Here is a 23,096-nt window from a genome sequence, read left to right on the forward strand (position 1 = left end):
TGTGGGTGGAGGGACCTGCGTGGCTGCTGGAGATTCCATCCCTGAAGCCTGCTGGGATCTGCTCCTCTTGGTGCCTCGAAGCCAAGGCAGGGCAGGGCTGGGCTCCGCTCCAGGTCAGGTGCATGAAGGACCTTTCGCGTCAGGTTTTCAGGTCTCTCTGGAACAGAAATCTCATCTGCTCCATTGTTCTGTGGCTTCTGCTGCTCCCAAATTTGTTGGGAGTTCTTCTTTACAGGTATTTTATGGGCTGTGGGTTTGGAGCTAGCATATGTGCGTCTTTCTACTCCGCCATCTTGGCTCCTCCCCCAAAATATGTTTTTTTTTAATCAGGTATTTGTTGTTTATTCAGTATTTAGGGTTAGCGTGATATTTGAGGAATTGGTTGCATCATTGTATATATACAGATTTTTTTATATAATATGGAAAATTACAACCATTGACATATACATACACCCCCCCCCCCCCAAAATCAGGTCCTCTGATAAAATGATACATGGGGCCATCCCTAATGTAGGAGAGCACAAAGGTAAGCACTGTATCAATAAAGAATTACTCCTGTTTGTTTGGTGTTTTATATCTAAGAATGTTGTCTTCTGAACCTATAGGAACCTGTAGCACATACATAGAGGACAGGTAGTTTATATACCTGTGAGGTGCTTGCTCTGCTTGATACCCACTACTGAGACTGTACAAGTCATATCCCACATCAGTTGCAAACAACAATAGGGTTTAACAAATAGGAGTCACACTGTACTATTCCCTATTTCTAACTTCAGGAAGAGATTGAGCATGTTCACAGGTTTTATCTTTCTGGTGTTCAGTCACTAATAAGAGGAAGGATTTGGCCTATTTGAAAAGTCCATCATACACAGCTGCTTAACCACTGTCATATTCTCTTGATGGCAGCACATTAAAAGGTTTTAAAATTGCAGCTCCTTCTGGATTCCTCAATGTGCTCTTCTTTATTTTTTTTTATTTTTAATGTTCTACAATCACTACCATAGAACTTAGATTTTCCCCCCTACCCACCCCCCACCATTCCCCTCCCTCCCCAAGATGGCATACCATTCTATATAGGATCTACACATACTTTCCTATTGAATACATTTTCACTATAGTCATGCTGTGTAGATGAACTAAAATGAATGGAAGAGATCATATAACAAATCAAAACATAATACACATACACATACACACACACACACACACACACACAAATGATTTGCTACATTTTGCAAATGAATTCCATAGTTCTTTCTCTGAGTGTGGAAGGCATTTTACCTTAGAAGACCATTGGGAATTTTTTTTTTAAGTTCTTGTGTTGTTATGAAGTTCCAAGTCTACCAGAAAAAACTTTCGTGCACTGTGGTCGTTGCTGTGCACAAAGTTCTGTGCTCTTCTTTAAAATGGTTCTCCTCCTCTGGATTCAGGTTTACCTTCACCACATCTGAAATGTCATTCTGCCCCAAGACACATGGAACACTAAGGAAGACATCCTCATGAATGCCATATAGACCCTTAATCATGGTGGAAATTGGACGTGCTCTTCTAAGATTCTTCATAATGTTTTCTGCCAGATCTGCCATAGATAAACCAGTGGCCCAGGAAGTGTAGCCCTTCAGCTTGATCACCTCATAAGCACTTTCAACCACCTGTTTATGAACGTCTTTCCAATTCTCAGAATCAGCATCAGCTCCCAAAGGAGGATGAAGGTTCTTCAGAGACACATCAACAACATTCACATCACTCCACACAAGAACACTGGAGTCTCTATGTTCCCCAAGGAACACTCCCCATTCATGACAACGTAAAGAATGGACATCAAGTCTCTTCCCCATTAGGTAACAGAAATGGGAAAAACCAGATTGCAACAACTTCCAATAACATGATTTTTAGGAAAGTCATGTAGCTTTCAGGCCACATATGTCAAAATATCTGCGACACTGAAAACAATAGGCAGCTTGCAATTAGGTTGTATTTAACAATATTGGGAATGATGAATTTAAAGATATTCTCATTACACTGAACCAAATTAAGATGACCTTCTCCCTTCTGTTGATGTGCCCCAGCTGTAATAATGACTAATTTTGAGTTTGTAGTCACACTGCAGTCTTTGCCTGAAACAATCTTTGGCATTTCGAGGAAAGGCTGCCATGTTGGAGATCCATTGTCTCTCTCTTTAGTTTGTCTTCTATTACATCAACCAAGACAAGTTCATCAGCCAAATCCTTTGTTAATAAGATACTGATGACACATGCCATGCCAGCTGCACCAACTCCAACAATGGTGATTTTGTTCTGGGGAAACTGGTCTTCCTTTAGGACATTCAAAATCAGCTGATCCTTGACAGTAGATGTCATTTTGGGGGATATCGAAGTTGTTGGTCAAGCTGTGAAAGTTCTGAGTTTGATGTGAGACTGCTGCTCCCAGACTCATGCTGAAAATATGCTTAATAAGAATGTATATGTAGAACCTGTGTCAAATTGTGTGCTGTCTTGGGGAGGGGGGAGGGTAGGTAGAGAAAATTAAAACTCAAAAGCTTATGGAAATGAATGTTGAGAACCAAAAATTAATTAATTAATTAAAGAAAAAAGAATAGCTTAAACTTTTCTGGCTGCTGCATCACATTGTTGAATCATGCTGAGAAAGCAGTCCATGAAAATTTCCTGATTTTTTAAAAAATTTCTCACAGAAACTGCCTAGTCATGCTACCTTCTCCATCCTGCACTTGTGATATTGATGTTTTGAACCCAAATGTAGTTCTTCAGTTTATCCCTTTTAATCTCATTAGCTTAGCCTCACTGTTCTAGCCTGTGGAGATCAATCAATCAATTAACAAGAATAAAGTGTCTACTAAGTTCCAGGCACTGTCTTAGTTGTTGTAGAACCTTTTGGATCCTAATTCTGTCATCCAGTATGTTAGGTATTCCTCCCAGCCTTGTGTCATCTGCAAATTGGATAAGCGTGCCATCTGCCTTTGTCAGTCACTGGTAAGGAGAGCATGGAGCCAAGGACAGATCCCTGGGACAATCTGCTAGAGAAAGTTAAAGTAGGACCATTATTGATCTCTATTTGGCCATTCAACCACTTTCAAACCCAACTTATTGTAGCATCAACTAAATTATGTTTCTCCATCTTCTCAACAAGAATAATGTAAGAGAATATTTATTGCTTAGCTAAAATTGAGGTAAACTATATATCATCCTACTAATTTCTAAGTTCTAGTAATACTGTCAAAAAAGAAAAAAAAAAGTTAGTATGGTATGACCTGTTCATTTTGTTTTATTTTTAAAACAACTTTAATCTATTCCTTTTGTGTTTTTTTACCTAAATTTTCCCCAGTATCCCTCCTCTTCCAGAGAGCCATCTCATACAATAAATAATATGTTCTCATCATTTTTCTCTCCTCTGGTTTCTGGAGTTCCTCATATGAGCATTTTTTCTTAAACTATAGTGCAACCCTGTCCCTCCCCTCTTACATCATTCCAGAGCTAAACTCTAATTATGAATCTCATACAATCAAGTCTCAGTCATAATTTCCCTTCTCATGTCAGGATCCCTAGTTCATCTTGCTTATTACTTATATTTTATTCATTTGTGTAAGAAGCCATAGTTTTCATTACTGGCTCATTCCCTGTTAGCCCTATGACTATTCTTTCTGTGCTATTCTTACACTCGGTCAAATGGTGAATATATATAAACAGTTTTCTCGCTCTTCCTTTTCAATTTAGAGCTCTTTAAATTAAACTTGCAGGATTTCAGAAAGTTGTTTTTTTTCTGACTCTTGTTGGCTGTACTGCAACCCTGGCCAGTAGTCTATTATTCTTATATTTTAAGTGATATTCCAGGAATCCATATTCTATTCTCAGTTACCATTTCCTTAACCAGCTGCTCCCTTCCCAAATCCATGATTCTCTTTTATATCCCTTGTTTTCAGTTGGCAATGGTGAAGGAAAAACTATCTACCTCTCCAAAGTTTGTTGTTGTCCAAGTTTGTTGTCTAAGACTGTGTAATCTTTAACATTTTTTTCTAGGTTCTTTCTGGGAGTATAATTTATTCCCACATAAGTCACAAGAAGTGGGCAGTCGTCATCTGGTTTGACATGTGTAGGGAGGTTCTCTCTCACTCCTTGGACTCAGGCCCTGGGAAGGTAGCAGACCTCACTGTCAAAAAACAGCTGCCAAAGCTTAATCCAAGTTGTTGCTGCTTAACCATGTCAGTCTCTACCTTTCCTACTTTATTCTTCATTCTCTTTTAGATTATCTCTCATCTGACAGTACCTGTAGATTAAAAATATTGTTCCTTGGAGGAAAAACATCTGCTTTGTCTTCAGAGTGTTTAGCTCCTATATCTAGTGGAAGAATTATTTTTTAAAATCAATTAATTAATTTTTAGTTTTTAACATTGACTTCCATAAGAGTTTGAATTTTGAATTTTCTCCCCTACCTTCTTCTTCTCCTCCCCCAGATGGCATACAGTCTGATATAGGCTCTACTTATACATTTATATTAAACATATTTTCATATTAGTCATGATGTGAAGAAGAGTTAGAAATAATGGAAGTAACCACGAGAAAGAAGCAACAAAACAAAACAACAAGAGAAAAGGAGAGCAAATAGTCTGCTTCCTCTGCATTCAGACTCCAAAGTTCTTTCCCTGGGTGTGGATAACATTTTCCATTGTCAGTCTTTTGGAGTTATCTTATATCCTTGCATTGCTGAGAAGGGCTAAGTCTGTCAAGGTCAGTCATCCCACAATTCTGCTGTTACTGTGTACAGTGTTCTCCTGGTTCTGCTCATTTCACTGCGTCAGCTCATATAAGCCTTTCCAGGTTTTTCTGAAGTCCAACTGTGCATCATTTCTTATAGCACAATAGTATTCCATTACATTCAACTACCACAACTTGTTCAGCCATTCCCCAGTTGATGCACATCCCCTCAATTTCCAATTCTTGATCACTCTCAATTTTAGGGGAAGAACTCCTAAAAAACAAGAAATAGGGAGGCAATTATAAAAATTTAATAGATAATTTAATTGCATAAAATGCAAAAACTTTTGTAAGAACAAAATCATTGCAGTTAGGATAAGAAAAGTTATTGATTGAGAATAAGTCTTTGCATCAACTATGTCTGATATCTAAGATATATAGGAAAACAACACAAATATATAAGAACAAAAAACATTCTTCAATGGGTAAGTCTTTAAAGGATATGAACAAGTAGTTCTTAAAAGAAGAATTACAAACTATTAACAGCCATAGACACTAAAAATAAGAAATGTGAAGCAAAACACTCAATAAATTGGCAAAGATGAAAATAGTCAATGTTGGATGACCAATAGAAAGACAAGCATGCTATTACACTCTTGGAAGAATTGTAAATCAGTCCAATCATGCTATAAAGCCATGTGAAATTAAGTGTCTTAAATGTCATTGACCCAGAGATCCCATTGCATGTATCTGAAGGAAGTTAAAGACAGAAAGAAAGGTCCCATCTGCACCAAAATAGCCATAGCAGGACTTTTGGGGGTATCAAAGAACTAGAACAAAATAGATGTCCATTGCATTGTGGTGTCATTTTTCAGTCATGTCTAACTCTTCATGTCCCTATTTGAGGTTTTTTGGCAGATGTACTGGGGAGTTTTGCCATTTCCTTCTCCAGCTCATTTGACAGATTAAGTTACAGAGACAAACAAGGTTAATGACTTATCCGGGGTCACATAGCTAGTAAGCTAGATTTGAACTCGGGAAGATGAGTCTTCCTGACTCCAAGTCCAGCACTCTATCCACTGTGCCACCTAGCTGCATGAATATAATGGGACATTACTGTTTCATTTTTTAAAAATGATGAAAATAAAAGAGTCAACAAAGTACAGAAAGGCTTATATGAATTTTTGCAAATAAATAAGCTGAACCCTGAAAACAATATACAAGGTGAGTGTAACAATGTAAATGGAAAGAACGATGACAAACAAAAAACTGGAGTTAAATGCTTTGTAATTAAAATGACCAAGCCTGGCCTCGGAGAAGAGATTAGGAACTACACCTCCTTCTCTTCTTTGTAGAAGTGTGGAATATTGAATATACTGTCAAATTTGGTTGATATTTTTTTTGCTGAACTGAATTTTTTTTTTATCCTTTAAGATGAAAGGGAAAAAGAAAGAAATCTATGTGAATATAAAAGTGTTGTGAAAATGAAAAAGTAACTAGTTCCTTTTCCTTAGGGAAGAGACATGTCAATTTTTAAAAAATGTTCTGTTTGCATTAAAAAAGTGGACTTTTTTGTTCTCTATGCAACATACATAGTTTTATGGTCCTACCTTCTGACATGGATGAGGATTCCCCATTACCTTTGAAAGGACAGTTGTTGTGGTGTTATTGGATCCATAATCAATTGTTTCTGAGGATCCAAGTCAATGAAGAAGGGAGTTTTTCTCTGATTCAAGTCATAAGCATGCATAGAGCTTGAACCCAATTCACTTTTACGCTGGAGGGTCACTTTACCATTGGCCTTTCCTAGAGGGAATGAAGAAATTCTTGGTGAAGACCTTCCTCTGAGGGGAGGGAAAGAGAAGAGTCTCTAAAAATGCATTTTCATCAGGGATTTCCCATTTTCTCTCAGGTTGTGCTGGCATGCTTGGGCCATACTAGATGACTTAAGTAGTGATGGCTACCATTTAGGGTTACCTTTCTCATTACCCATCCTTCCCATATTCTACTTGTCTTTGTTGCATGGAATTTACATTAACTCTGGATACATTCATGAATTTTTTACCTAGCTCTGTTAATTACGGACTGAAGTAACCAAAGATTCATTGACATCTCCTCTCTAGGCTCAAATGGACCAGGTCCAGTCTGGAGCATGCATCCTAAAAAAATACCGCCCTTTGAGATCTTATTTTCCCTAACAAGACTTTACTCTGGAAATCTTAGAACATAGCTTGTGTGTAGTTCTTAACATATATGAGTTAAAGGGTTCCCCATATCTGCTTGTATCTGGTGAAAGCACTCAAGAAAGTAATAGTCATAGTCATAGAACAGCTTTTTTTTCACTCTACTGGTAATGCAGGAGATGTATAGGACTCATACTAGCTAATAAACAAATTCAGAAAACACATAAAGGAAACCACAATAGCCCATAAGCAATCAACAAAATTCCCCTATTCAGGTGGCCTCACTTTCCCATAGGGTTCCAAAGTCCTCTAGATGCAGTTCCAACCCTATAGTTTGGACTCCCCTTGGATTGGAAATCATTTCAGGGTTTCCAGCAATATAACCTTCTAACATTCTAGTGAGTCTGTCTTTCATCAGGAATGTATGCAGTCCTTCCCATCATGACCCCTGCCTGGACTTGTACTACCTTGGAGTTTAGATTATCTCATTAAAACAAAACACATTTGAACTGATAGACACACAGTCCTCTCCCCATCATACCTACACTGTCTAAATAACTCACTGCAATAGTAAAGTGTAAAGTCTAGATCTTCTTTTCCTCCATATTGTGACTTCTGTTTTTTTGCCTCTGCTCTACTTAGTATCAGGTACCATGTGCACGCTACTCAGGAAATTCCCCTTCTTTGTATAGAAAACTGGATGCCTGAATTATCAAACTGTGAAATTACTTCTAGGTGAACCCTAAGTCTAGTGTGGACCAGGAAATCCCATTTCTCTAGTTAGAAAGTTAGATCCCAGCACTATCTTTTAAAAATGTAATTTTGTTATTTTTTTCCAACAACAGGCACTTTTTTCTAGTGGTCTTTTTCTCAATCCTCATTCTTCTTGACCTGTCCATAGCCTTTGATGCTATCACCCTCTTCGTGATATACTCTTCTCTCTTGGTTTCTATCATACTCCTCTCTCCTGGTTCTCCTCCTTTCTCTCTGATCTCTTCTTCTCAGTTTTCTTTGCTGAATCTTCACCTAGGTCATGCCTACTGATAGTAGGTATCCCTCAGGGCTCTATCCTTGGCTTTCTTCTTCCTCTATATCATGTCTCTTGGTGTTCTCATCAGTTCCCATGGATTCAATGATCTCTATGTCAATGATACTCAAATCTACTTATCCAGCCTTAACATCTCTCTTAACCTCCAGAGTTGCCATTGCCAACTACCTATTTAACATCTAGAACCTGAGGTCCCATAGACATCCTAAACTCTACATGTCCAAACCAGAATGTATTACTCCCCTATCCCAAAATTCTCTTTTGTTATGAACTTCTCCATTACTTTCTTGGGTACCACCATCCTTTTAGTCAATGGAAGTGTCATCTTCAATCCTCACTCTCTTTTATCCCCTCTGTCCATCCAATATATTGCCAAGACTATTCATTTGATCTTTGTAACATTTTAAAACCTTTCCCTCCATTTCTTTTCTCTGGCACTACCACTCCTTTGGTGTAGGTCCACATCCCCTCCAACCTGGATTATTGCCATAGACTTCCAACCAGAAGGTCTTCCTACTTCAAGTGACTTCTCATTCCAATTCATCCTCCACTCAGCTATCAAGCTCATCTTTCTAAAGCACAGGTCTGACTGCATCATTGTCCCCTGCTCCCATTCAATAAATTCCAGTAACTCTCTATCACATCTAGGAAGTAAATATATAATCCTTTGGCTTTTAAAGCCCTTTACAATCTACAACCCTTCGACCTTTCCAGACTCCTTGCACCTTACTCACCCACGAGTACTCTGCTAGTGGTACTGGTCTCTTTGTTGTTTCTCCCACAAGACACCCCATTACCTGACTCTGGGCGCTTTCTCCGACTTTTTTCAATGCCTGGAATTCTCTGCTTCCTCATCTTTGTCTCCAGGCTTCCCTCACTTTCCAAGCCCCAGCTGAAATCTTACCTTCTTCAAGAAGCTTTTCCTAATCCTCCTTAATGCTAGTGCCTACCCTCAGATTCTTGTCTTCAATTTATTCTACCTATGGCATGTTTGTACATAGTCATTTTCATGATTTCTCCATTACACTGTTAGTTCCTGGAAAGTAGGGGCTATCTCTTGCCTTTCTTTGTATCCCCAATACTTAGCATAATGCCTGACACACAATAGGTGCTTAAGTAATGCTTGGTGCTTTGCTTCTCACCTCTCATCTTTCCCTTGTTTAACAAAGAAAAAGAAAATTCCTAAGACAAATAGGCATAGTTAAGGAACATAAATTCCTACATTAGCCATATCCAAAAATTTATCTATCATTCTTTACTTTGAGTCTATCACCTCTTTATCAGTAGAGGGTAGCATGTTTTATTTTTGTTTCTCTGGAGATTCCAGCACTCTCAAACTAAGGTTACTTCTGAAGGAACTCTCAATATTGGTACTACCCAGAAAATCCTTTTCTGGCTAGAAGACTGGGTTTGGCGAATGCTGCTTAGTGAATATTCCCATATTCTCTATAACTAGAAGGCCAGGGCTCAGGCTAGCTGTCATACAGCTAACTAGTGACATGATCTAGAAACCCCCAAACTTGGACCATGAGAAACTCCTCTATGTGTGTTTCCCAAGCTTCTACCTGCTGAATGCTGAACACTCAACTCAGGATTTACCTTGAATTGAGACAGAAGGCAAAAACTAAAGAGCTCTAAGTCCTTCATGAAGACTTCTCTTTATAAGTGAGCACAAAAGGGTGACTTCTCCAACAAGAGTCTATCCTCCACAAGAACCAGCTGTCTTGGGGGCAGCTGTAAGCAGCTATAGTAGCAACCACGCTGGCACACAGAGTAGGATGCTAGCACAGGTTTTTTGATCTGCTTTTCTAAAGGGAAGACTGCTTCAGAGGGGTCAACAATCTTACTTTAATTAAACAATGCAGACAGATATGCAGACAGAAGTGAGTATCCAAGAAAGAATTCAGTATTCTGTGTACACAGAATAATACAATTACCTACAGACTGGAAGAGCACCAGCATCTGAGTAGTCAGGGGCTCTTAACAAATGGCTACCCAAAGTCTGGTCCAGGGAAGCAAAATATCCTTCTCATGATTGAGCCCCCAAAGCAAAATGCCAGTCTCTCAAAATATATAATAAAGACATAACCCCTAATTAGTTCACAGCCAGAAAGCACAAGACCTATGTGACTCAGCACAACTATGAATGATCAGGGTTCAAAGGAGATTAATCCTTCAGATGTTTACAATTTAGCCTGAGCCTGGAAAACTGAACTCCAAAAAGAAAACAATAAAAATCCCACCTTGCTTGTGCTTGCAGCAACATTACCCATCCTTCAGGAGGTATCAATGAGTATCTTCAAATTAGTCAGTTCTTCTTGGAGACAGCCTCACTTGCTAAGGATAAAACAAGAGATGCCATTTGTCCTCTCAACAGGATTCCAATATGAATATCCACACTTTCCTTAGTGAAAGCCTTCTGAAATCCCATGTAAAGTCTTACCATCCAGTAAATTCACACCAAAAGTCCATCAGAAAGACTTATTTGGAAGTTGGTTTACTAAATTGATCAAGGAACCCCCTTGGCCAATTCCCTACACAGGTAAGAAGAATAAAATCTAGTTATTCCAAAATTTATGGATGGAATGGGACTACATCCTATCCAGTAAGTTGACAGGGTTGTGGGCCTGAGGAGATAACATGGGAAACTATGTAACATGTATGCCCCAGAGTTTAATAGAGTCCTTCTACTAACATCATCTCACTAAGTTGAGGGTGACATTCTAGAGGAAGGGATGGTCCAGTCCTTCAGCAATACCAACGCAAAGGAATAGGGAAAGGTTGTGGCTGCTGCTATAAAACCATGCTGTCTAGGGTGGAGAAGCTACAGGAAACATTGTCATTACATGAATGACTACTGCTTCCCCTCTTCGTCTGTTTTCTTGAAATACCCTGTGCTTATTTTCCTGGCTTTGGACCATTGCCAAGAATTCCATCTGATTTCTACCTAATCCTTGGATTTCCTTGGATTTGGTGACCCCACAAAATCTAGTTTGACTTGGCACAGCATCTTGTTTACTTTCTTGGATCACAACTTGAATGGTCCTATGGCCCCGAAGGATTCTCTCCCTCAGACCCTGTTCATTGTCTCTCCGAATTGTTCTTAATCCTTTTTTTAACCCCGCCCCCCTCACACACACCCCAAAACCAAAACCAAACAACACCCTAACAGACAGGAATTCTTAATCCTTTTCGTGTCCTGTATCCTTTTGTCAATCTAGTGGTCTATGGACCCCTTCTCAGAATAGTGTTTTTAAATGCATAAAATAAAATCAGCAGGATTATGAAGGAAACTAAATGCATTAAAATGAAGTTATCTAGATATTTTTTAAAATTTTGCAGATCCAGTTTAAGAGAGTGAGAATCCTACAACTTGTGGCTAATGTCCAACAACTAGAAAGATGTCCAACACTATTTTGTAAAAATGTTTCTAGTATCAATATTTTAGTATAAATTAAAGTTTTTACTTATATATGTATTTAATATATTTAAAATATATCATTATAGAATATAATAAATATATTTGATTTAATAGAAATATATAAATTAAATATTTAATAAAATATGTACATACATATTATGTAAATATAAAAATATTAATATATTCATTTATAAAGTATTTAGTATAGACTAAAACCCCAGAAAAGTGCTCTTGTTAAAATGGGAGCAGATCAGTTTGATGAGTCATTAAGGAAAACTACAATAAGAAAATCCTAGATACTTCCCTACCTCACCTGGGAACCTTCCTATGTTTGAACTGACATTAAAGTTAGACCATTAGCCAGCTCCTTAAGTGGACACTGTTTGTAAAATATATATTCATACTGAATGGAGTTAAGTGTGATCAGGGTAATCAGTGGGTGTAGTCCATAAGGCACTCAGAGACACACAATAAGGGACATTTACTAATATCCCTTCTAATTTTTCCACCTCTTGTTAATACTGTACCTAAGGTTTAATAACACAGCCACGAAAGATTTCCTTCTAAAATGAGTTGGTTAAAGCAGAATGGGCTATCTAAGACATTTCCAAGAGATTTCTAACAATGATGGCAGTTCCTTAACTCAAATAACTGACTCCTTTAGGAAATAAAATTATGTCTGTATTTTCATTGGTGGGTGGGAAGAAGCTGAAATTTGCAAACCTGGCTCTAGGTGAACAAATGTCTAGTCTCAACTTTGGCATCCTCACAAATTGGATCTTTGCTAGAACTTTGGTTGGGATTACATCCAGATGAGTGAAATACTTGGACCGCCACAAGTCTACTTGTATAAAATTTGTGGGTGTGAATTTGCATCTTATTTTCATACAAAGTATGCTTTACTACTTCTGGCAAAGCACTTACCTCTTGGGGGCATTTTGAAATTACAACGAAATCTTCTGGTGCCTAGTAGGGTTGTACTGTCTGGGGATCCTTTGTCAGTGCTCACTAATCTCTGAGAATATAAGAGCTGGAGGGGAATTCAGAGGTCACTTCGAGATAACCCCTCATATTGCAGATGAGGAATCTGAGATCCAGAGAACCTAGGAGACTTGGCCAATGTCACACAGCTAATTACTGGTGTGGCAGAATCTAGGAGTTGTATGTCTGGATTCTCAGTCCAATACTTGAGTCATGATCCCTACTGGATCATTTCAGAAATAATTAGGTAACACAGTGGAGAGAGCACTGGACCTGGGGTCTGGAAGACCAGAGTTCAAATACAGCCTCAGACGCTTACTAGCTATGTGACTCTGGATAATTCACTTAAACCTCAATTTCCTCAACTTTAAAATAGGGATATATTAATAGCACTGTTGTGAAGACCAAATGAAGTAATATTTGCAAAGTGCTTAGCACAGTGCCTGGTACATAGAAGGTACTTAGTAAATGCTTATTCCCTTCTCTCCCCTTTATCTCCCATGGAGCTAGGTAAGTGATCTGCCTTCCTGGGGACAGATAGACACATTGATCTCTTGCTAAGGGTTATGTGCTATGCTTTATTGAGATTTTATGCCATTGGTCCCCATGACTGGAAGTTGTGACAAAGTGGAATGATTCCTGAATGTCATGTGTAAAAAATTCTTCGTAAAAAATCAAGGGGAAACTGATTTTGGTCTCATAATGACAGATCCAGGGCTTTCTACTGCTGGATTTCCAATTAGGGCTAATAAAAGAAAGAGAATTTCTCTCCTTTTCCTCCCCACCAGGGGCCATGGCAGCCCAAAGATCAAGCCCATAGCAATGATACTTAATATGTATGTGCCTAGGCAAGCCTGAACAGAACTGCACGTTTCTGGCTATCTCTTCTGTTTTGTGTTTCTTTTCCTAAGCACTGAACAGTAATCCTGAGAGATGAATGTTTCCAATTTTGGAAGCTACCTTGGGTGTTAAAGAGATCCTAGGTTCCTGAGCCAAATACCATTTGTCCAGTAAGAGATACTTTTGGAAATTATATCATTTTTTTAAAACATTTATTTATTTCTTTTTAAATGTTTATTTATTTATTTTTAGTTTTCAACTTTCATTTCCACAAAATTTTGAGTTCAAAATTTTCTCCCCATCTCTCCCCTCCCCCCACCCCATAATGCCTTGCATTCTGATTAACCCTTCCCTCAATATGCCCTCCCTTCTATCACATCTCTCCCTTCCCTTATCCCCATCTTCTCTCTTTTCTTGTAGGGCAATTATATCATTTCTTAGAGGAGAAATGACCAAGGGAATGGTTTCACCAAGCTGAATGGACACAGACACAGATAGATAGATGATAGATAGACAGAAAGAAAGAAAGGTAAAGCATTTACTAAGTACTGCCATATGCCAGGCACCATACTAAGTGCTTTACAAATATCTAATTTTTATCTTCATAAGAACCCTGGGAGGTAGATGTTATTATAATGTCCATCATACAGATGTGTGTTCATCCTTTGTTGCTGAAGAAGACCATGCCATCAGAGAAATAAGACATGACTTGCACTTGACTTTGTTTTGAGTGAGGGAGGGCTGTGCAGGTCACCAGCCTCACTTCTCCTCCAGAGCATCTGAATCCAGGGGCCAGATATTCATCAGGATGACTGGAGATGACCCAGGATGAGGCAATTGGGGTTAAGTGATTTGCCCAAGGTCACACAGTTAGTGAGTGTCAAGTGTCTGAGGTGAGAATTGAACTCAGGTCCTCCTGACTCCTGAACTGGTGCTCTATCCACTGCACCACCTAGCTGCCCCCATTATTTCAGTGAGGCACGCTGAAACATAGCCCCCAGTAGGATACAGAGGTAAAAAAACACAATCTGTCCTAAGAAGCTTCTGTTCTAGGGCAGGAGTCCTTGGTTTCATGGATATATTTAAGGTGGTCCATGAATTTAGGTGGAAATTTAGGTGGAATTATACAGATAAGTAAAGTAAGGAAGAAGTGGTTAAGTGACTTGCCCAGAGTCACACAACTAGTAAGTACTTGAGACTGGATTTGAATTCAGACCTTTAGAGCTCTAGCCACTGCTCCACCTAGCTGCTTAAGCTAAGCCCTGGCTAGCAGAGAAATTGGAACCTGCCTTGTGAGTTGCGCAGATAAGCACTTTCAGGGGTTGTCAAGGTCCAGGAGTCTAGAGATCTCTCTAATTGTCTACTTTGACTAGAATTTTTCAGAAGCAGCTTGGAAACATAGTTCCTTTTGGTAGAGTGTAGAAAGGACTCTTGGTGAGGTACAGTTTTCATTAGATGGGCCCAAGAATCCTGTCCACTTTATAATCCTGTAATTCTGAAGTTAGACATCAATAGGTACCTGAATGGTAACATAATGTTTCCCAACCTTAAGAGTGACTCACATATATCAAGGACTTTAAGATTTAGAGTCCTTTGTGCAAAGCAACCTTTGAGGAAAGTATCTTATTCCCATTTTACGGATGAGAAGACTGAGAATCTGAGCAGTTGTGACCAACAAGTGAAACTAGGACTCTAACCCAGATCTACTTACTTCAAGACCAGTGTCTGTATTATTACCCCATTGTGAACCTCACTCTGTAACCTACTCAAGGGCCAATAAACTGTAGTTTTCAGAAAGTTCTTCCTTCAGTCTAACTTTAATTTTAACTGCTGTTGTTTGGTGATTAATTAGAAGAGGAGAGCAAACATTTTTGTCACCTGAGATATTTTCCTTTTTTTCTTTTTTTCCAAAAAAGTATTATTCTATTTGTTTTCAGTGTTCTATAATCACTTCCATATATCTTAGATTTTTTCCATTTCCTCCCCCTCTCTCCCCCCTCCCTCCTCACTCCTTCCCCAAGACGGATTGCAATCTTATATAGGATCTACACATACATTCCTATTAAATACAATTTCACCATAGTCATGTTGAATAGAAGAATTAAAATGAATGAGAGAAGCCATAAAGCAAAACAAAATAAAACATAACACAAAAGAAAATGGTCTGCTTCATTCTGCGATCCAGTTCTATAGTTCTTTCTCTGGCTGTGGAAGGCATTTTGCCTCAAGTCCATCGGAAATTTTTTAAGTCTTTGCATTACAATGAAGTACTAAGTCTACCGTAAAAATTCTTCACACACTGTGGTTGTTGCTGTGTACAAAGTTCTCCTGGTTCTGCTCCTTTCACTCAGCATCAGTTCATACAAGTCTTTCCAGGCTTCTCTGAAGTCTTCCTGTTCATCATTTCTCATAGCACAATAGTATTCCATTACATTCATATACCACAACTTGTTCACTCATTTCCCAATTGATGGGCATCCCCTTGATTTCCAGTTTTTGGCCACCACAAAGAGAGCTGCTATAAATGTTTTTGTACATGTGGGACCCTTTCCCATTTTCATGATCTCTTTGGGATACAGTCCTAGAAGCAATATTGCTGGGTCAAATGGTATGCACATTTTTGTAGCCCTTTGGGTATGGTTCCAAATTGCTCTCCAGAATGGTTGGATCAGCTCACAGCTCCACCAACAATGAATTAGTGTTCCAGCTCTACCACATCTTCTTCAGCATTTATCATCTTCCTGTTTCGTCATGTTAGCCAATCTGATAGGTGTGATGTGGTACCTCAGAGTTGTTTTGATTTGCATCTCTCTAATCAATTGTGATTTAGAGTATTTTTTTCATATGACTGTAGATAGCTTTACTTTTTTCCTCTGAAAGCTGCCTGCACCTCAGATATATTCTGAAATCCAAATTTTTATCTAGGGCTAGTGTGGTACAGCTGCCTATTAGAGAAAGATTATTATCCATTTTAAATAACTTCTATAATGATCCATCTAAAACTGACTGTGTCTGCCATGATAGTATGTAAAATAGAGAAATGTCCAGTACCCACCAACCTGTATCTTGGACCAGTGACCACTGCAGGTTATAATATACCCTTTGTCCCTAGTATCTTTCACGCAAAGAAGATCTAACTGTCCTTTCTTTCCTCCTTTTCCCCAAGTTACCTTTTTACACTATTTTTCCTAGTTCCATGATGGGCCTTTGTGGTGGTTTATTTGAATTTGTCTTCACTTATGTGAACTCATAGGAAGAAGTCAGAGTGATATTGTGTGGGTTGCTGGGTAGGTGGTGGTGGTGGTAATTGTGGCAATGGTAAGGATATGGTCTGTTCCAAGTCCCAATCTTCTTTAGGGTGACTGGTCTGTAAGGATCCCAATAGCTTCCCCAGCTTGCTAGAAAAAGAAGCTCTGAGAAACCCCTGAGTTACTTTGTCAGAGTAAGACCAGTGACAGTCACCCAAATCCCCATTACTGTCTCTAGAAGTTTCCCCAGGAATCTGTCTCTCCCCCTAACCCATCAAACATTAGAATGAATCAGCACTGGTCCCTAGCTACAGAATCCCCACAACCTTCCCCTAATGCCTGATCCTGCTAAATCCCAGTAAGAAGCCTATACAACCCCACCATGCTTTGCTGGTTTGGGTGTCCAGCAGACCTGCTTCCATCATCCTCCTTGACCGTCCCTCCTATTATAAGAATGTCTCTTCAATACACCTGGCTTGATTTTCTGCCCTGTGAGCTCCATGATCTTCTAGTACTGAATTATTGGCATTGTGTATCCTTCTTAAAACCTGTACTGCAATATGGTCCTGATCCATTTTCTCCTGAGATAGTCTGGGCCCTCCACCCTCCTTGGAACTTTCAGGGAAGAAGCCAATTCCTTTTAGCCATGGTTGATCTAATTGAGAATAGGACCAAACCCTCCAACCTTTCCCAGCTCCATCAACCTTCTTTCTAATTTATTTAGAGCATGTTCCTAATTAGGGAAGGAGAACACACACACACACACACACACACACACACACACACACACACACACACACACACACACACACACACCCTCTACACAGAGCTTCATTGTTAATGAGCCCAATAACGGTTCTATTTCTAGGATTTTCTTTTTCCTTTAAAACTCTTAAAAACTCCAAAAATAACCTGGAAGAGAATGTGGTCAATTATATTCTCAGCACTTCTGTGCTTCTTAATATGAATGGCAATTCAACTCACCTCTGAGCTGAATTAGAGAATCCCTTACTGCCTTTCTAACATGACTTGGGTGCCATTTTTTTTAATGGGAACTCTGTAGGAATGTACTAGAATTAGTTTTCACTGGATCTAGGAAGCCAATAGTTAAATTTCTGGAGTGAGCATTTATGCCCCAGAAGCTGGCAATACTAAAAATCAGGGCTTGATTTATTGTTCTAGGCTTAATAAGTGATGGAGAAAACGTTAATAATGTTGATTAAACTTCAAAGTGTGTCATGTACTTTTTTGTTTTCCAGGGACCTGATTGTTAAAGATTGACCAGCGTACCCCTAGATTGCCCCCATCTCTTACTTGTTAATGTTTTCCTCCTCTTGTCTGTATTTACTTGTCTGTGCACATCTAGAATTGCCCTCAAATAAAACATAAACTCTTGGAAGGGTGGGTATGTTTAATTTTTGTCTTTGCATGCCTGGTGCCTGGTGCCGTCCCTCCAAGTGTTTGCTGCATTGAATGGAACATGCATATATATCTGCAGCTACTTGTGGTCACACACTTACTATGGGACTAGTCATCAGTGGACTAGGTGGTACAGGAGGAAGAGATGGAGGAAACAATGTGGCTTCTGCCTTCAAGCTGGGGGACATGACTAGTAGGGGAATCAAGAAGACTGTGAGATGGGGCATAGTCAGATGCTAAGCTGGGTAGAACTCACTATAAATCCTGCAGGTCGAAGATAAGACATGGGTCTGGGTCAAGGGAGGCAAACGAGCCTTCATGGAAAGGTCAGGACTTCAGCTGGGCCTTAAAGGATGAGAAGCCTTTGAAAGATGGAGGGGAGTGGGGAGAGCATTGCAGTTATGAAAAAAGCATCACTCTGCATATTTATTGTAAGAGTTTTATTTTTCTTTTTTTTCTCCCCAAATTGGAGCAAAAGAAGTAGAAAGGAGAGACAATTAATGCTTGATAATTAAAAAAAAAAGATTGTTGTAACATATTTCTTTCTTTATTTTTCACATTAGTCATGTATAGAAGAATTAGAACGAATGGAAGCAACCATGAGAAAGAAAAATATGAAACAAAACAAAACAAAAAAAGAAAATAGTCTGTTTCTATCTGGCTTCAGACTCCATATTTCTTTTTCTGGATGTGGATGGCATTTTTCCATTATGAGTTGAAAAAAAAATTTTTTTAAAGAAAAAACGCGACCAAAAGTACAGAGTTGAGACTAAGTGTGCTGTGTGCAGAAGACAAAAAAGGGCTTCCCTTCTCCTTTTCCCTCTTCCCCTGCTTCACTAAACAAAGTGGAGGATCTGTGTTAAAGAGCAGTGAGACATGAGCTATGGAGTTGGGGCAGAGTCAGGTTATGGGAAGCCTTGAATGCCAGGTTGAGGAGTTTAGGTATCATTCTATGCCTTGTGAGAAGCCAGCATAGATTCGTGAAGAGAGAGAGGGTGGCTCTATTTTTGGAAGATAAAGAAATCTAGCATTGGTATTGCAGGATAAATGGCCAGGGCTAAACAGAATTGTGTGGTGTGTTGCCTTCAGGCTCCTCTTCGCATCCTTCTTCCCTTCCCCCAAGGCACCACCCCTACCTTAAGGTTGCCCTTGTGTTCTTTCTGACCTCCATCCAGCAACACTCGGCCTTCCCCATTTTCCTTTCAGTGTGAATATCAGTAATTGGGATCCCTATTCCAGGGAGACAGGCTTTCTATGCAAAAATTGTCATCATGCATTGGACCAGTCCCCTGGAAACAGGTTTTCTGACATCAGTGAATAGGTAAAAAGAAGTCTAAATTTTTTTGGCTAGGAGGAGAGATAGTTTGGGCCAGGGGTAGGGAACGTGTGACCTACAAGGCCACACAGGTCCTTGGGTACAGCCTTTTGACTGAGTTCAAGTTTTACAGAACAAATTCTTTTATTAAGGGGATTTATTCTGTAAAGTTTGGATTCTGTCAAAGGGCACCATGTGAGCATCTAGAGGGTCATGTGCGTCCTTGAGGCCTCAGGTTCCCCATCCCTGGACTTTGGTGCATTTCCATAGACTTTGTAAATTATATCTCTTGAAGTGAAGGCAGTATGTTGTGAGGAAAAATCACTGGACTGAGTGAGGAAGTCTGAATCTAAGATTTAACTCTGCTTCAGTTTCCCCCTCTGTAAAATGGAGATAATGCTTTCACAGCGTAGTAGCAACCGCATCGGTGGCTGTTGCTTCCATTTACTTGCCATGCATTTATTCTTCTTGTTTTTTTGTTGTTGTTTGGTTATTTCAGTTGTGTCTGACTCTTTGCAATCCCATTTGGGGTTTTCTTGGCAAAGATACTGGAGTGACTTGCCATTTCCTTCTTCAGCTCATTTTACAGATGAGGAAACTGAGGCAAAGAGGGTTAAATGACTTGCCCAGGGTCACACAGCTAGTAAGTGTCTGAGTCTGACTTTGAAGTCATGAAGATGAGTCTTCCTGATTCCAGACCCAGAGTCACCTAGCTGCCTGTATTTATAGTGTAACTGCAATTTACCCTCATGCCTCTGAGATTTGTCATTAATGGATTTGGAATCAGAGGATTTGGATTCAAATCCCAGTTCTTCCAGTTATTAACCTGGGTGATTTTGGACAAGTCAACTTTTTGGAGCCTCTGCTTCATCATCTGTATTGATTGAAGGTTCACCTTTTCTCATCACATTGATCAAGAGTTCTCCTTGTTGCCCCATACTACATATAAAATGAGAAACAGGATTTGGTGCCTGTAGTTCCTCTCTAGCTCTAAATCTATGATCCTGCCAGGGCAGCTAGGTGGTGCAGTGGATAGAGCACCAGTGCAGGAGTCAGGAGGACCTGAGTTCAAATCTCACCTCAGACACTTGACACTTACTAGCTGTGTGACCTTGGGCAAGTCATTTAACCCCAGTTGCCTCATCCTGGGTCATTGTCAGTCATCCTGTTGAATATGTGGTCACTAGATTCATATGACTCTGGAGGAGAAGTGAGGCTGGTGACTTGCACAGCCCTCCCTCAAAACAAAGTCAAGTGCAAGTCATGTCATCATTTCTCTGATGGCGTAGTCTTCTGAAGTAATAAAGGATGAGCACATGGTCCTGCCACCCTTTGATCCTCCCTCAATCTTACCTTTTCCACAGGGTAGTCAGCAGTAAGGTTCTATGTAAATCCCAAAGTGCTAGAAGAATGAGAATAATTATTTTGCTCCTTTTTGATCAGTCCCTGATGTCCTCAGTGGGAGATCCTCTGGAATAGCAGTAAAAGATAGGGGTGGAGAAGGATTGGAAGGGGATGGGCAGAGAAGCTGCTTCTGCTCCTCTTCTCCTTTCAAAGATACATATCAGCCACGATGTGGCAGCTTGGTGACTGCACAGCCCTCCCTCCCTTCAGTCCAACTCACTTGCATGTCATAGCATCCCCTCCCTAAAGTCATGGACCTCTTTGACAATGAAGGACAAACAGCAAAAGAGAATTAGCTACAATTCCAAGGTCATCTCCTTTTACAAAACTAATTCAAGTGCTTGTGTTGCTGGAGATATTCAATGCTTTCTGAAAGCCATATATATTTGCAAGGTCTAGGGAACTGCAGCCTGTTAGAGGATGGTTATCGTCCAGCAGTTCCAGATAGTCTCTATAGTGATCCATCTAAGATATCCCATAATTCATAAAAACGTCTTTGCCATGGTTGTGTGGAAGAAAGAAAAATTCTTGTTGTTATTGAAAATATCAACTACTTAAAAAATAAATACATTTAACTTTAAAAAAATAGATAAGATTTATCAAGCTTTAGGTTTCTAGGCACTTTATATATATCTTATTTTGAGGAGGCTGGGAGGGTAGCAGCATCACTAAGGGCCTTGAGGATCTTGGCACATGCCCCTGGTAAAGTCGTTGGCAGTGATTGCTGGGACTGCTTCTGAGTTAGGCACACCCTGAACTGCTAATGGACCTGCCTCAGCAACTCTCTCTTTCTGGATTACCCTTCCACCTGTGTTTAAAGTTTTCACTCCCCCAGCAACTTTCAGAACACTAGACACTGGAATTTTTTGTGCTAGAAGAGGGCTTGGTCTAAGGCAGACCCATCTTAGACTCCACCCAAGAAGGTTTCATTACTGAACAAACCAAATCACATCCCTGCCATGTGCCATCCCCATTGCTACTTTCAAGCTGACTATATTAGCCTAAAGTCAGTGGTGAGTGAAGTCTTTAATGGAGAGTGTGCTAGGTTTGCAGTTGGGAATCTGTTTAAATACTGGCTCTAACATGCTAGCTGTGTCTGTGGATAGGTCACTTTACCACTAAGCCTCAGTTTCCTTATATTTAAAATGGGCTTGGCAGTTATTTTTGCCCTACCAACCTCATAGTATGGTTGCAAACCCCCAAATTACTTTGTATATCTCAAAGTCCTATATCAACATGAGTTATACTTATGAATAACAAGTCTTCAAAGGACAGTTAGTGAGGAGATGGTTATTATCGTCAGGAAGGAAACCCTAGAACCATTTGAGGATGAGAGGAGGAAATCATGATTGTATATGAAGCTCTGATTCTTTTTTATCCCTGGCTGCAGAGTGCCTACCTTCTTATTTCTTTCAGTCCCTACCCCTTGCTGAGTCATTGCTGAGGTAGCTGCCTTTGGAGGATCATTACTTCTACTCCCCTAATGTCACTCCTCCAATCCTCACTATCACTCCATCTGGCCTAGCTAGACCAATTACTCCACTCCATTAAGAATAGCTGTTCATATTTATATGGCTTTTAAAAGGTTTGCAAATGGCACTATGACTGTGTTATACATAGTTCCCATGGGACCACTGTCAGATGACTCTGACCAGAGGGCTGAGATGGGTAGGCTCTTTATCCCTCTTGTGTTGGGACCTATAACTTTTCTGATTTTCTGGTTTTCTGGTAACTCCTAGTGAGGGAACTTCCATCATCAAAGTAGATTAGTAATTTTCTGCAGTTAACAGCCTTAGAAAATTCTTGGGGACACTGAGAGGTTAAGTGCCTTAGGCCCAGTCCCATAGTCAGCATTAGAGGCTGGCCCAGGTCTTACACTGAGGCCAGGACTTTATCTTTTAGGCCTTACTTTTCTTACTGATCTAAAGATCAGGGGTTGTTCCCCTTGGGGTCAGATTTCAGGGTGTCTGTGAACAAAGATGAGGAAAAAAAATACGTCTTTTTTTTTAAAGTACAATTAGTTTCTTTTGTAATTTCATGTACTTTATTCTACACATTTAGAAACATTTCCTGAGAAGGAATCCACAAACTTCAAGAGTTTGCTAAAGGGGTCCATCTCACACACACACACACAGACACACACACACACACACACACACACACAAATTAAGAACCCCAACCTAGTGGGATAACCAGTTTTTCTTTTAGGAAAAGGTTATCTTTGTGGTGAAATTTCAGGGGCTCCAAAAAGATCTTCCTGCCCCCAAAGCTTTCCCTTCCTGGTGTCGTCAGAGGGGCCTGAAATTTCCATTGTTTGGATTAAATTCTCAGTCTTTGGATTGTCATTAAAGGTCTCTATTAAAATGTGGCAAGTGGGTGGAGGATTGGTGGGGTGGAGAGAGGCACATTAAGGTGACATATTAAGCTATTGGCCCAAAGCCTGACAGTGAATCATAGACAGTAAGAAGTGAAAAGGATGTGGGAGGCAGTATGGTCCACGGGAAAGAGTGATGGGTTTGGAATTAGAG

General features: G+C 39.7%; 1 pseudogene; it reads right to left on the reverse strand.

Annotated features, from left to right (window-relative positions):
* Positions 1-1,243: 1,243 nt before the first annotated feature.
* LOC140509218 (L-lactate dehydrogenase A chain pseudogene) lies at positions 1,244-2,276 on the reverse strand (annotated as a pseudogene).
* Positions 2,277-23,096: the final 20,820 nt, after the last annotated feature.

The sequence above is a fragment of the Notamacropus eugenii genome, chromosome 5 (genome assembly GCF_028372415.1).
Source record: "Notamacropus eugenii isolate mMacEug1 chromosome 5, mMacEug1.pri_v2, whole genome shotgun sequence".
Classification (NCBI taxonomy): Eukaryota; Metazoa; Chordata; class Mammalia; order Diprotodontia; family Macropodidae; genus Notamacropus; species Notamacropus eugenii.